The sequence below is a fragment of the Natator depressus genome, chromosome 7, assembly GCF_965152275.1.
Source record: "Natator depressus isolate rNatDep1 chromosome 7, rNatDep2.hap1, whole genome shotgun sequence".
NCBI classification, from domain to species: Eukaryota; Metazoa; Chordata; order Testudines; family Cheloniidae; genus Natator; species Natator depressus.
The window spans coordinates 99,367,449-99,381,246 of record NC_134240.1 but is presented as its reverse complement, the minus strand read 5'-3'; the positions used below and the strand labels follow the sequence as shown (position 1 = coordinate 99,381,246).

The 13,798-nt window shown below is 38.1% G+C and overlaps 1 protein-coding gene across 2 annotated transcripts in view; it reads left to right on the top strand.

Annotated features, from left to right (window-relative positions):
• The window catches only part of MGMT (O-6-methylguanine-DNA methyltransferase), a 303,036-nt gene that overhangs the window by 4,146 nt on the left and 285,092 nt on the right, over positions 1 to 13,798 (top strand). Inside the window, exon 2 of one of the 2 annotated variants that reach the window (XM_074959151.1) lies at positions 9,451 to 9,548. The exons of the other annotated variant lie outside the window; for it this stretch is intronic. The gene's annotated coding sequence lies outside the window, so the exon portion shown is untranslated. The remainder of the gene's footprint in view (positions 1 to 9,450; positions 9,549 to 13,798) is intronic. 2 annotated transcript variants of the gene reach the window in all.

Here is a 13,798-nt window from a genome sequence, read left to right as displayed (position 1 = left end):
TATATCCATACAATATAGGTTTATCAACATTTAGTAAAAATAAAACAATATAGTTTTGCTCATAGACTTGATTAGATTTATAAGTAGGAATACCCTAAACACTAAAACTTTCCTACAATCTTGCTTGTATTTGGTAGGATAGAAGCAACTTTTACTCAAAGATTTTGACATCAATGTAGCCAAATAGGTGTATTTAGGAGCTTGTAAGGATGGGTTTGGCAGCTTCTATCTGCAGTCTCATCCATGACAAGTTAATTACACCATTTATTCAGCAACTACACAGAAGATCCATAGGAAACTATAGTAGTTGTACTGTAGCTTGTGTTACTGTGACTTCTTTATCTCCTGATAACTCTGTAATTAACTTGTCACCACTGTTTAACGCTTAACATATGTAGAGAATCAATTCATGGCATCACTAAAGAGAGAGTAGCCTGAAGGAGAAGCTTGTGCCCTTTGAAAAGGCTATTGGGGTTTATTTAAAAGGCAAAATCAGGGAGTTGGGCAGTTCATTTTTGAAAACTGTATAATGTGGGAAAACTGTTCCAAAGCGAACTGGGATTTAGTAATGTTTTTTAAGGTGTAGGTTTAGGTGACAGGATAAATTAACTTCAGTTGCAAAGAGAAGCCTAATAGTCTGGAAAGGTATATACAGCCAAAAGAAGAATAGGTTTAGGAAATAGATGGTAGTTTTTGTTAATGTTGTCCCTTACTTAAGTGCACAGTTAAGTATGTGGTAGAGCTAAAACAGCTGTAATCCTTAAAAGTTAAACCAATCTGTGACAGCCACTACACCCAGTCATGCTCTAGCTAAGCAATATATAATTTCCTTCTTACACTACCCCAGAGGCTACTGATATAAAAGGTGACACCCTTGCCCACAGGGTGCATGTTGAAACTCTGTGTGAACAGTGATGGTTATTCTCAATTAGATTAGTGGCATAGGAGCTGAATCATGACACCAAGGGAGCAAAAATACAGTGTTTCTGCACCGGCCTTAAAAATAGTGAGCCAGTCTGCGTGGGATGCAACTGTTTTAAAAACAAGTTTCCATTTTCTGCATAATTCTTTTCATTATTTTAAGTTGTTAAATATGCAGGTTTTGGAAAAAATGTTTAGAACAATGAGCTAAATCCTAGATGTATTCAGTCTAATACTTTAAAAGATTTCCTGTGTTAGAATAAAGAAAAGGAGTACTTGTGGCACCTTAGAGACTAACCAATTTATTTGAGCATAAGCTTTCGTGAGCTACAGCTCACGTTATCGGATGCTGTAGCTCACGAAAGCTTATGCTCAAATAAATTGGTTAGTCTCTAAGGTGCCACAAGTACTCCTTTTCTTTTTGCGAATACAGACTAACACGGCTGTTACTCTGAAACCTTTGTTAGAATAATTTTCTGTTTGTAACACTAGTGTAGTCAGCAAAGTATCCAACACAGCCTGTATTGCTCATTCCCAGAAGTCGAAGGGTGAAACTGAATGCACATTCTACCAATAGCATAAGTCGTAAAAGCAAGCACTTGTTAAATCTATTTGTTTTTATTATAGACATCGATCTGCCAGTTGCAATAATGCATTTATGGACATTTTTCTGCAAGCACAGCGCTGGTGGCAGTTTTTACTGACAAATTGAGTCATATGGACAGTAGTTCAAAATACGCTTACTTTATTGACAGATTGTGCAATTCTCTAGTTCACTGAGTGTTCATAAGATATCTGGGTTGGTGAAGAGAATGTAACTAATGGGAAAATGTAGGACAACAGTTCTAATTTTTGAATGTTGAAATCTGTAAGGAAGTGACAGGACACAGCTACATTTCCTAGTTACTCTTGCAAACTTTTTAACTCTCTCTAGAAATTTTTCACTGAAGTCACGTCAAGGAAAGAAACCTGACCTGTCCTTGCATCAAACTCTCTTTCCTACTGATGCATCAGGTTGCTAATGGAAAGAGTGCAGCCTCATACAACACCAGTACACCATCCAAAAGGAAGCTGGCACAGCAGTACAGAAAGATATGTGGGCTTTGTGCAAAGTCTAATAAAACAAACTTACACCTACAAGCATGAACACCAAAAATGCTGCCTTAATCTTTTAATTTTACAGCAGAGAATTAAATTGATAACCAGGTTTATTGCCCCCAAATAGGCCATGGTTTAGCAGGTGTTGAGTCATACATACATGCAAGTACAGGAAACTGAGTTATATCTTACAAAGATACCATTAACATGCATTGACATATTTTCCCAAAATATTGTTCTTCCAATAGTTTCTTGCAAAAAATATTACTTGTGTGATGATCTGCTCCAAGTGGCTAAAAAGTACACTCTAAAAAAGAACTCAAATGTGACTATAACTAGAAAGTATAGATTTTTAAGGTTTTGGATAATCATGGATGGTAAGGAATTGGGGAGGGGGGTGGAGTTTTAAAAAACAAAAATGCACCATCATTTTGGTACTAATCCATGATCCTTTTCAGGTCAACTTTTACTGCTTATTAACTATTTCATACCAGAAAGCAGCATGAGAACTGACAGTGGTGTATTTTGGTGGCTAACAGGAGCATGTGCCAAATATTTGGGCTTTAATACCCCAGCAGCCATAGTTGGTTTAACCTTTTAGGATGCAATTTTCCGTAGCTGTTCTCTGCTCAAATCTGGAATTTTTTAGTATTGTACAGTTCAAGCATGATGACTGAATATGTTTGAGTTATGGAAAAGATGAGAAAACGTGTGTGTGGGGGTGGCTTACTGAGTGCTAGTGCTTTTTCCTTGGTCTGAAAGAGCTTGGCTTGTTTAGCCTAACCAAAAGAAGGCTGAGGAGAGAAATGATTGGTGTTTATAAATACATCAGAGAGATAAATACCACAGGGAGAGGAGTTATTTAAGTTAAGCACCAGTGTGGACACAAGAATAAAAGGATGTCAACTGGCCATCAATAAGTCTAGGCTTGAAATTAGGCAAAGGTTCTAACAATCAGGGTGAAGTACTGGAAGAATAATGGGGACAAAAAACCCAACTGGCTTTAAGACTGATCTTGGTAAGTTTATGGAGGGGATGGTATGATGAGACTGCCTACAATGGCATGTAGCCGATCTGCAAGCTAGCAGCAAATATCTCCAACTGCCGGTGATATTACACTAGATGTGGAGGGCTCTGAGTTACTACAGAGAATTCTTTCGGGTGTCTGGCTGGTGGGTCTTGCCCACATGGTCAGGGTCTAATTGCTATTTGGGGTTGGGAAGGAATTTTCCCCCAAATCAGATTAGCAGAGACCCTGGGGCTTTTTCACCTTCCTCTGCAGCATGGAGTACAGGTCACTTGTAGTGTAAATGGAAGATTCTCTGTAACTGGAAGTCTTTCAGTCATGATTCAAGGACTTCAGTAACTCAGCTAGAGGTTAGGGGTATATTGCAGGAGTGGGTGGGTGAGGTTCTGTGGCCTGCAATATGCAGGAGGTCAGACTAGATGATCATTATGGTCCTTTCTAGCCTTGAAGTCTGAGTCTATTAAAAAAATTGGTTTTAATTTGACAATTAACTGCACCTTAGAGATTAAAGAACATTTTATTAGATTTAAGTGTGCACACACATTCTGTATAACAAAGTGCAGACTTGTTGGTTTGAAGACCCTGCAAGTCCTATTTGTGAAGACAAGTCTTATTTGTGAAGCTAAGTCCATGTAACCTGGAAGCCAGAAATGTATATTCGCCCCAGTGAACAGTTCTCTTTTTTTCCACTTAAAAAGAAAACAAAAACAAACAAAAGCTCTCAAGGAAACTAAAGTTTTCAAGAGTTTCAGGGATTTAGGCACCCAAATCCCATTGAAAAATCAATGGGATTTGGGTGCTTACCTCTCTTGCGTCCCTTTGAAAGTCCAAGCTTAAATGCACAACAAAAATCTTAAATTAATGCAGTATTCAAGCTGTACAGTTAGTATCACAAAGTCACAGAATGTGAACATTCAGTTCCAAGAACATTTAGCATTGACATGGGTATATCCTACATACATGCATACACTTAGCAATTGCCTCGGCATGCACTGACCTCTAAGCCTAGGTGGAGATCATGTGATGTCATTAGAATTTTGTATTGCTATAGGAGTCTACTCACATGTATCTGACTGCAGGATTGAGGTCGTGGTATGTTCTAGGTTTTACTCCTACTTTCTGTTTAAATGTATAGTTTAATCATAGAAACGTAGGGCTGGAAGGAACATTGATGAGGGTCCTGTACTGAGGCAGGACCAAGTAAATCTAGACCCTCCCAGTTAAGTGTTTGTCCAACTAGTTCTTAAGAGCCTCTAATGATGGGGATTCCACAACTACCCTTGGAAACCTGTTCCAGAACTTAAATAATCTGAATTCAGCTGAATTTTTGGTTAAGGCAGCTCATTGATTTAATGGTTTTGATTTTTCTCACTTTCTGGCTGAAATACTGGAAGCTAAATTGCAGTATTCAAAAGCCAGTTTTTAGTGCATTAAGGTCAGATCACATAAAGGAATTAAAGATTTTTATTAAAATAGCATGCATTAGCAAGATATAGCCCAGTTTGACTGAGGAATTAATAACTAAGATTTGTTTTAGTGGCTTCTAAATCATGCTAACTACACACTGCCTGTGCAAACCCTGTTCCCTTCAGCCAGCTCTTGTTAGTAAATAACATCTACTAATGCTGCCTTGTAAATGATGGTGCTGAGTAATCAATTGCCATTATAATTATATTTAAATTGTGCCGTAGATCAATCAGTAAAATGCAAGCAATGAAATAATTTATTTTCAGTAGTTAACACATTGAAATGCAATGTACCTTTTCACTTGTTATTAGTGGTGTTATGTAGAGCCCTGCACGGGACTCTCTCTCTCTCTCTCTTTTTTTTTTTTAATCCTGCTCCGCCGTACCCACTCCCGTCTTGTTTCTTGCATTTTTTTTATCCTGCTCCCACCCACAAAAACCTTAAAATCCTGCAAGAGAGAGTCCCCCATGCTACTAAAAACAAAACCAAAAAAGGGTTACTGTCATATATGGAATTATTATATATATATATAAATGGAATTCAGACACATTTTTACCACTAAAAGAATAGAACAAGTCTTGCTTAAGCTACGTAAAAGAATACTTTAACTCCTGTTGTAATAGACATCAAATCTTTCTTAAATCTTTCTCAAATCGCTTAAGTTTAAGTATTAAAACCTTTATTTAAAAAAAAACTTGCTTTACATTGCTGAAATTCTGTTTATGATAAACTGACGAGAGATTTAGTGTTTTCCTACTAAATATTCCAGTCTTCTTTCTTTTTTTCTTTTGCCTACCCGATTCAACCCGCAACAAAGTACATTTTACTTGCTCCCTCTATTATAGCAGTGGATCCTACAGAATCCCAGTCCCGCTGCAGGGCTGTAGTGTTATGTACTGTTTCCTTGCTATTGAATGAGCTCCTTTGCACTGGCCATTTATAAGAACGCCACTTGGTGATGTGTCTGTGTGTGTGTGTATTCTGTAGCCAACATCTTGAATGCAAAATCTGGACCTATATGGTTGCACACAACAGGCTAAATCCTGCTTGCTTTACTCACATGAGTGGGATTACTTATGTGAATAAAGCGAATTGGATTTGCCTGGTATAGATAAAAATGTTTATTTTTTAATTTTAAAGTACACTGAATTTATTCGCAAAAAGAAAAGGAGTACTCGTGGCACCTTACAGACTAACAAATTTATTTATTTATTATTATTAAACAACTTTAATTACTTTAAATTTCTTTTTAAACCTGACTGAATTTACATGGCAGAATGTACAGAATCTAATACTGTAAATGAGCTACACAAATTGTATGAACTTTTGTTAGTTTGCCATCAGTGAGCTGGAGATATGATCTTTGGATCACTTCCCTATTCCACTCATGATAGTTTGCACAATCTTTCTGTTAAAAAAAAAAAAAAAAAAAAAAAATGCTTTCGCATTGAAATAACTTGAGAACCTCTAACTTGGATCACGCTAGCTTCAGAAGAGCTGTTATAGTACTCTGATCATCTTCGCACAATGTGTGAACTAGACAATCGTTGTGAATTTTCTTTCAGACAGGTCCACAGACTCTGATACTTCAGGCATTCTGGTCACGTTGATTCAAGAGCAACAACAAAAAAAATACTGTGGACCAGTTTGATTAACATTACATGTTATAATTGCAGGAAGAAAAGAGGTTTATGTTGAGTTTTGTGTCTTGGAGTGGAAGTGTCAACATTTCCATTTTAGCTCTGGAAGACTAGGTAACTGGCGGACTCTTCAGTGGGAGCAGATGGGCTTGCATTCAGAGTTAAGAAACTTGTATCTTCTTCCAAAAACACTTTCCACTGTCAGAATTTGTGGATCTTCCTCATTAAAGAAAAGTGTTACCACTTCGGGCCTGATGTTTTCAGAAGGGCTGAGCATCCACAACTCCAGTTGAAGGTGGCAGGGATGGGAGCCCAGTACCTCCAAAATGAAAGCTCAAACTACTTGGTGAAACAACAACTTAAACTATTTACGTTGTGATGTTGTAATTGAAATATGCTCTTGAGTAGAACAGTTGCATAAAAATTTTATCCTGGAACCAACAGGGCTAAGTTATCGACCTCTGAAAATAAGGCTTTATAATAGAAACTCTGTCTTAAATAGAATAGCAAGAAGATCGCTGTTATAATTAGTGCAGATAAAACTGAGTCCCATGTTAGTGAATGCACTTTGTTTTATGTTGTGCTATTAATATTTAAAATGTGGATTTGAATTCTTTTCAGCTATCTTTTTTTTTTTTTAGTGCAGCTATGCTTGTTGATAATTCCAGAGTGAGAGTCTCTAAGAATATGATTAACCCTGCGGGTCATCTTATAATGTAATTATTAATGATTGATTCTGTTTATCCTTGAAATCAATATAGGAAGCAAAATGGTTTGGCATATATTTGGGGTTGATTTCTTACATTCGGTAAACGTGATCCTGTGACAAGACTAGTATTGGTTTATTACTTAGAACATGTTTGATGAATCTGATGTGTGTGATTAGTTTTATATAATTATTGTGATATGTGGTGTTTCTTACATGACTTTTATGTTAATATGGCCAATAGTGTTAACATCTCCTGCCACTAATAGTTAGGGTGGGGATGTGTAGTAATTGATCTTCCTGGGAGTGCTGTAATGTAAAAACAATTCAGGCTGTTTGAAGTATATTTTACAAGTGTGCATTGGGCCTTTGGGATGTTATATTGAAAAACCCAATTGTACAGTTACCATGGGAACCCAATTAGAATAGATTGCTTGAATTTTTTTCAGTCTTTCATCTTGACCAAAAATCTAATGTACTTTAAATGTTTTCATATGGAATTTATTCATATACTGACTTGATATAATAGTTTTTTATTCCAGTACCAAAATCAGACAGTATTAAATTCTCTGGATCCTTGAGACTTGCTTTTTCCTTTTAAGGAAAATGTATTACTAGCATCTATATATGAGCAGATGAACTAAAAGAAATACCTTTTTATTATTCTAATAGTGCTTATCACAATATTTCTATTAAAATGATTTACAGACTTTGGCTTATTAAAGGTAAACAAAAAAATTTCTTAAAATCTATTATTCGTATCCCAGATGATCAATGGAAGATGAGGCAGATTGTAACTGGCCCCTGAGGAAGGGAGGCTTTGCAAGAACTCTTTCCTTATGCACCCAAAGCAGCTACCAGGCACAGTTACAGGCTATATCCTCTTTGAGCACAGTGCGAGCTTTCCCCTAGCACTTTCTTCTGGAAACTGAGGAAGTGGGCCCTTCTAGCCCTCACTGGCCAGCAGAGCTGGTTAGGTGCAAAGAAAGAAGCCCGCTGCTTTTTGTTCTAAGGCTGTGGCCACGCTATCAGTGCTACAGCAGCACCATACTACAGAAACTTCCTGCAGTGATGGAAGGTTTTTTTTTCTTTGCTGTAGGAACTCCACCTCCCCAAGCAATGGTAACTAGGTTGATTGAACCATTCTTCCATCAACATAGCTTCGTTTACACCACGGGTTAGATCAGGGTAGCTATAGTGTTCAGAGATGTGACTTTTTCAGCCTAATTTATAAGTGTAGACCAGGCCTAAGAAATTGTGCATTCTTCTCATCATACATGACCCGGCATCCGTGATGGGGTGTACCTACCCTGCGACAGGGAGGCTGCTACACACCCTCAACATCCCCAGTCCAGATGCAGCTGCAATCACCCTACCAAAGTAGTGCCAGGGTGTATCACTCCTTCTGTTCCTCTAGCAATTAGTGCCTTAGTCCAATACTCTAGTTCTAACTGTTCCTGGTTTCCCTAATGAGGAGCATGAGAAATAAGTTCCTGACTTTTCCATGCCTCTTGTTATTCAGGTTGTCCCTGAAGGGGAAATCAGTGCATATTTCTTTAGTACTGTTGAAATGTCATGCACGGAGCTATGTGCTTTGAGTCCCTTTCCAAAAAATCCTTCCTTTGCCTTAGAAGCTAGATGCGTGCCCTGCTCTGCATGCTACTGCCAATGGGATCCTCTTTAGTAGAGGAGCATAGAACTAATGGCATATAGTTTCTCTAAATTAGTAATGGTGGCAGGCATTATTGCTATACAGCACACTAACAGGGTAACCTGGTTCCTCATCAGATCACCCCCACAAGGGTTCTTAGCATAATGAGATACACATACTTATGCTCTGTCTTGGTGTTAAAGTAAGCAACCTCCTTGTTTAATTGCAAAGACCTGCTGTAAAAAGTGAAGGCATTTGAAACAATTAATAAAGGTCGTAATAATCCTTTCTAATGGAAAGGCTAGGCAACCTAACTATAAAGTTTGCTCCCAGTTCCCCTCCCACTAATTGTTAAATCTTCTATACAAAAGAATACATCACCTTGTTTTGTAGTCTTTGGTTATGCATTGTGGTGTCTCAAATACTGCACAATGCTGTCATTGAATGTAATACTCACAATAAGAAAGCTGAGTCTGTGGGAGATGTTTTTGATTAAGGAGCAGTAAAATGAAAGGTAAAACAGATAAAGTACAGGGACTGGCAGTTTAATGATGATTCGATAATATGTCTTTAGAAGTTTTCAAGAGTGTGGAAGTGGGTTCTTATTTTAACTTTATTTACCACTCTTTTCCATTCACACACCTCACTTAACTTGCCACTGTGACTTCTAGCATCCAGCTGTGAAAGCAAAACTGTAGCTTGCTTTGGAATGGATTACAACACCATTCCTTGATCTAGCAAGCAGAGAATGCACTCAATCTCAACTGGTTTGGCAAAGATACCTGATTTTGAGGCTGGGGCCTCTGCATGATTTACTAAAATACCCTTAAAACTATACTTAACCATGAGACCAAGCAGAAGGAGACCTTGTGAGACATTGACCGCTCACTGACTGATGCAATCAATCATCTGACACCCAGTCTGCCTGTTGTCTTTGCAGATTCTGCAGTTTTTAGGTGAACTGGAACATGAAAAACCTGAAAGAAGATTTGAAATATCAGTGGCAAAAAACATTAGCAGATACAGACTTTAGCACAAGTAAGTCTTATAAGTCTCTGCTTTGACAGAAGCTAAGAGATTCTGCTTTTCCATAAAGGATGCTGAATCACACCCTGCTGAACTATTTTAGATTGTGTATTGTTTTCTGAACACAAAACCTTTATTAAAACCCAGTGTCTGTTGGTTTGAGGAACTGTCAGGTCGGCTTCCTGATGAAGTATTGTGGGTGATATTTGAATGTGAATGGAAGTTAAAACTTTGGTCATGATCTCCAAGGCCTTTAATGGATTTGGCCCAAGCTACCTACAATTTCTCTTCACTTTATTTGAACATGACCTCCCATAACAGCTATATTATTCTGGAACAATTGCACTTGCAATCACTTGAGTGAATCATTGAAATGTAGGGCTGGAAGGGACCTTGAGTAGTCATCAAATCCAGCTTCCTGCAGTGAGGCAGGACCAAGTAAACCTCGACCATTTCTGACAGGTTTTTGTCTAATCTGTTCTTAAAATCCTCCAATGGTGGAGATTCCATAACCTCTTTTTGAAGCTTATTCCAGAACTTGACCCATTATAATTAGGAGGTTTTTACTAATACCTAACCTAAATCTCCTTTGCTGCAGATTAAGCCTGTTACATCTTGTCTGTCCTATCTTCACTGGACATGGAAAACGGGTGATTACAGTTCTCTTTATAACAGGCCTTAACATATTTGAAGACTATCAGGTCCCTTCTTAGTCTTGTTTTCTTCAGAACTAAACATGCCCAGTTTTTTTAACCTTTCTTCATAGATCAGTTTCTAAACTTGTTGTCATTTTTGTTGCTCTCTTCTGAACTCTCTTCAATTTATCCACATCTGTTTTTAAAGTTTGGCACCCATAATTGGACACAATACTCTGGCTGAGGCCTCCCCAATGTCAAGTAGAGCAGAGAGTTACATCCTATTACCTACATACTCCTATTAATACATTCCAGAATATTAGCCTTTTTTGCAACTGCATCACCCTTTTTGGTTCGTATTTTATTTTTGATCCCCTATAACTTCCAGATCCTTTTCAATAGCATTACCACTTAGCCATTCCCCATTTTGTATTTGTAAGTGAAGTACTTTGCACTTGTCTTCATAGAATTTTATCATGTTGAATTCAGATCTATTCTCCAATTTGTCAAAGTTGTTTTGAATTCTAATTGTGGCCTTCAAAGTGCCTGCAACCTCTCTGAGGTTGGTGTCATCTGCAGATTTTATAAGCAAGCTCTCCACTCCAGCATCCAAGTCATTAATGAAAACGTTAAATAGTACTGGACCAAGGACAGATCCCTGCAGGACCACACTAAATGCACCCTCCCAGTTTGCCAGCGAACCCTTGATATATGGTCTTTCAGCCAGTTATGCACCCACCTTTATAGTAATTTCATCAGTGACATTTCCCTAGTTTGCTTATGAGAACTTCATGTGGGACTTTACTAAAATCAAGATATATCACGTCCACTGCTTCCCCTTATCCACTAGGCCAGTAACCCTGTCAATGAAGGAAATTAGGCTGGTTTGGCATTATCCAAGGTGGCTATTCCTTATAACTGTATTATTCTCTAGGTGCTTACAATTTTTTAATTTTGTTCCAGTTCTTTCTAAGTATTGACGTTAGGTTTAGTAGTCCATAATTCCTTTCCCCCTTTTCAAAGGTAGATATTAGGTTGGCTCTCCTCTGGGACCTCACCCATCCTTCATAAGATCTTGAAGATAATTGTTAACGGTTCTGAGGTTGATTCTGCTAGTTCCTCCAGTATCCTAGGATAAACCTAATCAGGCCCTGCCTACTTGAAGACATCTAATTTATCTAAATGTTCTTTAACCAGTTCTTTCCATATTTTGGCTTTCGTTCCTTCTTACTTGTTGTTAATATTTTATTGAGTATCTGGTCAACATTAGCTTTTTCAGTGAATACTGGAATAAAATACGCATTAAATACATCAGCCTTCTTGATATCATCAGTTTTTAGCTCTCCTTCCCCGCTAAGTAGAGGACCTACACTTTCCTTCATATCTCTTGCTCCTAATGTATTTGGAGAATGTTTTCTTATTGCCTTTTATGTCCTTTTGCTAGGTGTAACTCATTTTGTGCTTTAGCCTTTCTAATTTTGTCCCTACATACTTGTGCTGTTCTTTTGTACTCCTCCATAGCAATTTGTCCATGTTTCCACTTATTGTAGGATTCTTTTTTGATTTTAGGTCATTAATGCGCTCCTGATGGACCCATATTGTCCCTTACTATTCTTCCTATATTTTCTTTGCATAAGGATAGTTTGCATTTGTGCCTTTACTATTCTCTTTCTGAGAAACTGCCCCTTCTCCTGAACTCCTTTTTCCCTTAAGGTTTTTTCCTGTGGGACCTTACCTACTAGTTCTCTGAGTTTGTTAAAGTCTGCTTTTTTGGAAGTCCATTGTCCTTATTCCGCTGCTCTCGCTCCTTCCTTTCCTTAGAATCATGAAATCATCATTTCATGATCACTGTCACCCAAATTGCCTCCCACCTTCAGATTTGCTACGGAGTCTTCCCTATTCAGAATCAAGCCTAAAATTACTGTCCCCTTGGCTACTATGTTATGCTATACAAAGCACATGAGATCTTTTATACGGGAGAAGGCAAAACGCGCATTTATTGAGAATACCACAGTTAGCATATGCTTTTCAGTCTCTCTCTTACACACACCCACGCACACAGTCCTGCCAGTTGATGGTTTATAGTTACCAGTCCAGAGTCTGGATCAATCTAGTGGCCAGCCAGATTGGTTGCAGAGGGGAGCCAGTCTCTGTCGGTCGCGATCTGATGCTCCTGGAGTGTGGCAAGACGAACCCAAAGTCCCATGGCCAAGCACCCTGTTCTTATAGTCTTTTTTTCTCTGTTGAAGTCTGTGGATTTTGCTGTGTCAGTTTGACTGGTTACTCCTTAATTGGTGTTATCTTTTGATGTTAACATTCCAAAACACCTCCAAGAGGGTTAACCTGTCCTGGTTTCGATTTAATCAATTGTCTTGTCTTTAGGGGTGCCAGTCTCCACTTCAGGGTCGTCAGTCTGCCTTTCCTCACTTATGGATGCGTGTTTGATGGATCTCTGGTGTCCTTTAGTTTCTTCACTTCTCCTTCCTTGACCATCTGACTTTAACAATGGCCTTCACACCTTATCTTTTCCTGATGCATACATTCCTCATTCTCACAGTCTTTTACAGAGACCTTCAGACAGGATAACATTTTGGAAAGGATTATATGGTTACTGAAGGGATTACAAAAGAACCTTACAGAACTTAGTTTGCAATGCATACAAGAAACAAGACCTTATAGCAAATACTATAATGAAATCTTAGCCTAAAACAAAAGGGTGACCATAATCAGTCATAAGGATTGTTCTGATCTGTCCCTGTCTTAACATCAGTACAGACATTGGCAGTCTGTCAGATGCGTTTCTACCAATGTCCCAGAGGGCCATTCCTTTCTGCTATTCAAAAAGGGTGGCTGCAGGATGATCAAATCATACATTAATTCTTATAGTACAAATATAAAATCCTGCTCCTACAACTATATCTAATTTCTGGAACAGAAAGTTTTGTCCCAGTACATAGGAAAAGGAGCTTTCCCAGTAGCTGTGGAACTTGCTGACAAAAGAGGTTAATTAGAATAACTACAAGCCTTAGATCCTTCAGAACAAAATGTAAAATCCGCATCTTCACTCTGGCTTTCTCTCAGTATTGTAAGAGAAGTGGCAGGGGCATGGATAAAGAGAATCAGAGATCCATCTAAGTATGTATAATGCTTAGAATTTGAGGTGTTTAGACATCAGTATAAGTACTTGAGCTGTTTCTTGCTAATCATATTTTGATGTAGGTTTCTGGCTTGCTGAGAGAGAAACAGGTAAATTTAATGAATATAAGTGAACATGCTGTAATTCAAATTTTAATAAATATGCGTAAAGTTTTCTATTAGAAGGATTTTAACTGTTTCGTGAATAGATTTGTCCCATAGACTTCTGTTTGTGAGCTGTCTGTTCAGCTCTAAGCTTCTTCAGTCAGAATGAATGCTTGTTGTCTAGCTTACCTGACATACTAAAAGAGCCCTTCATTCAGCCATGAGCAGCTGCTGTCTCTGCAACATTTTATTTCCCAATAGGAAGATAGGGAAGCAAGTGGATCGTACTAGAATGCAAAACAATGCTTTCCTCTGGATTAGTCAGCAGGAGAGCTGAAAGAAAGAACACCCTTTCCTATCATTTGAGATCCAACACTTGACCTCTGT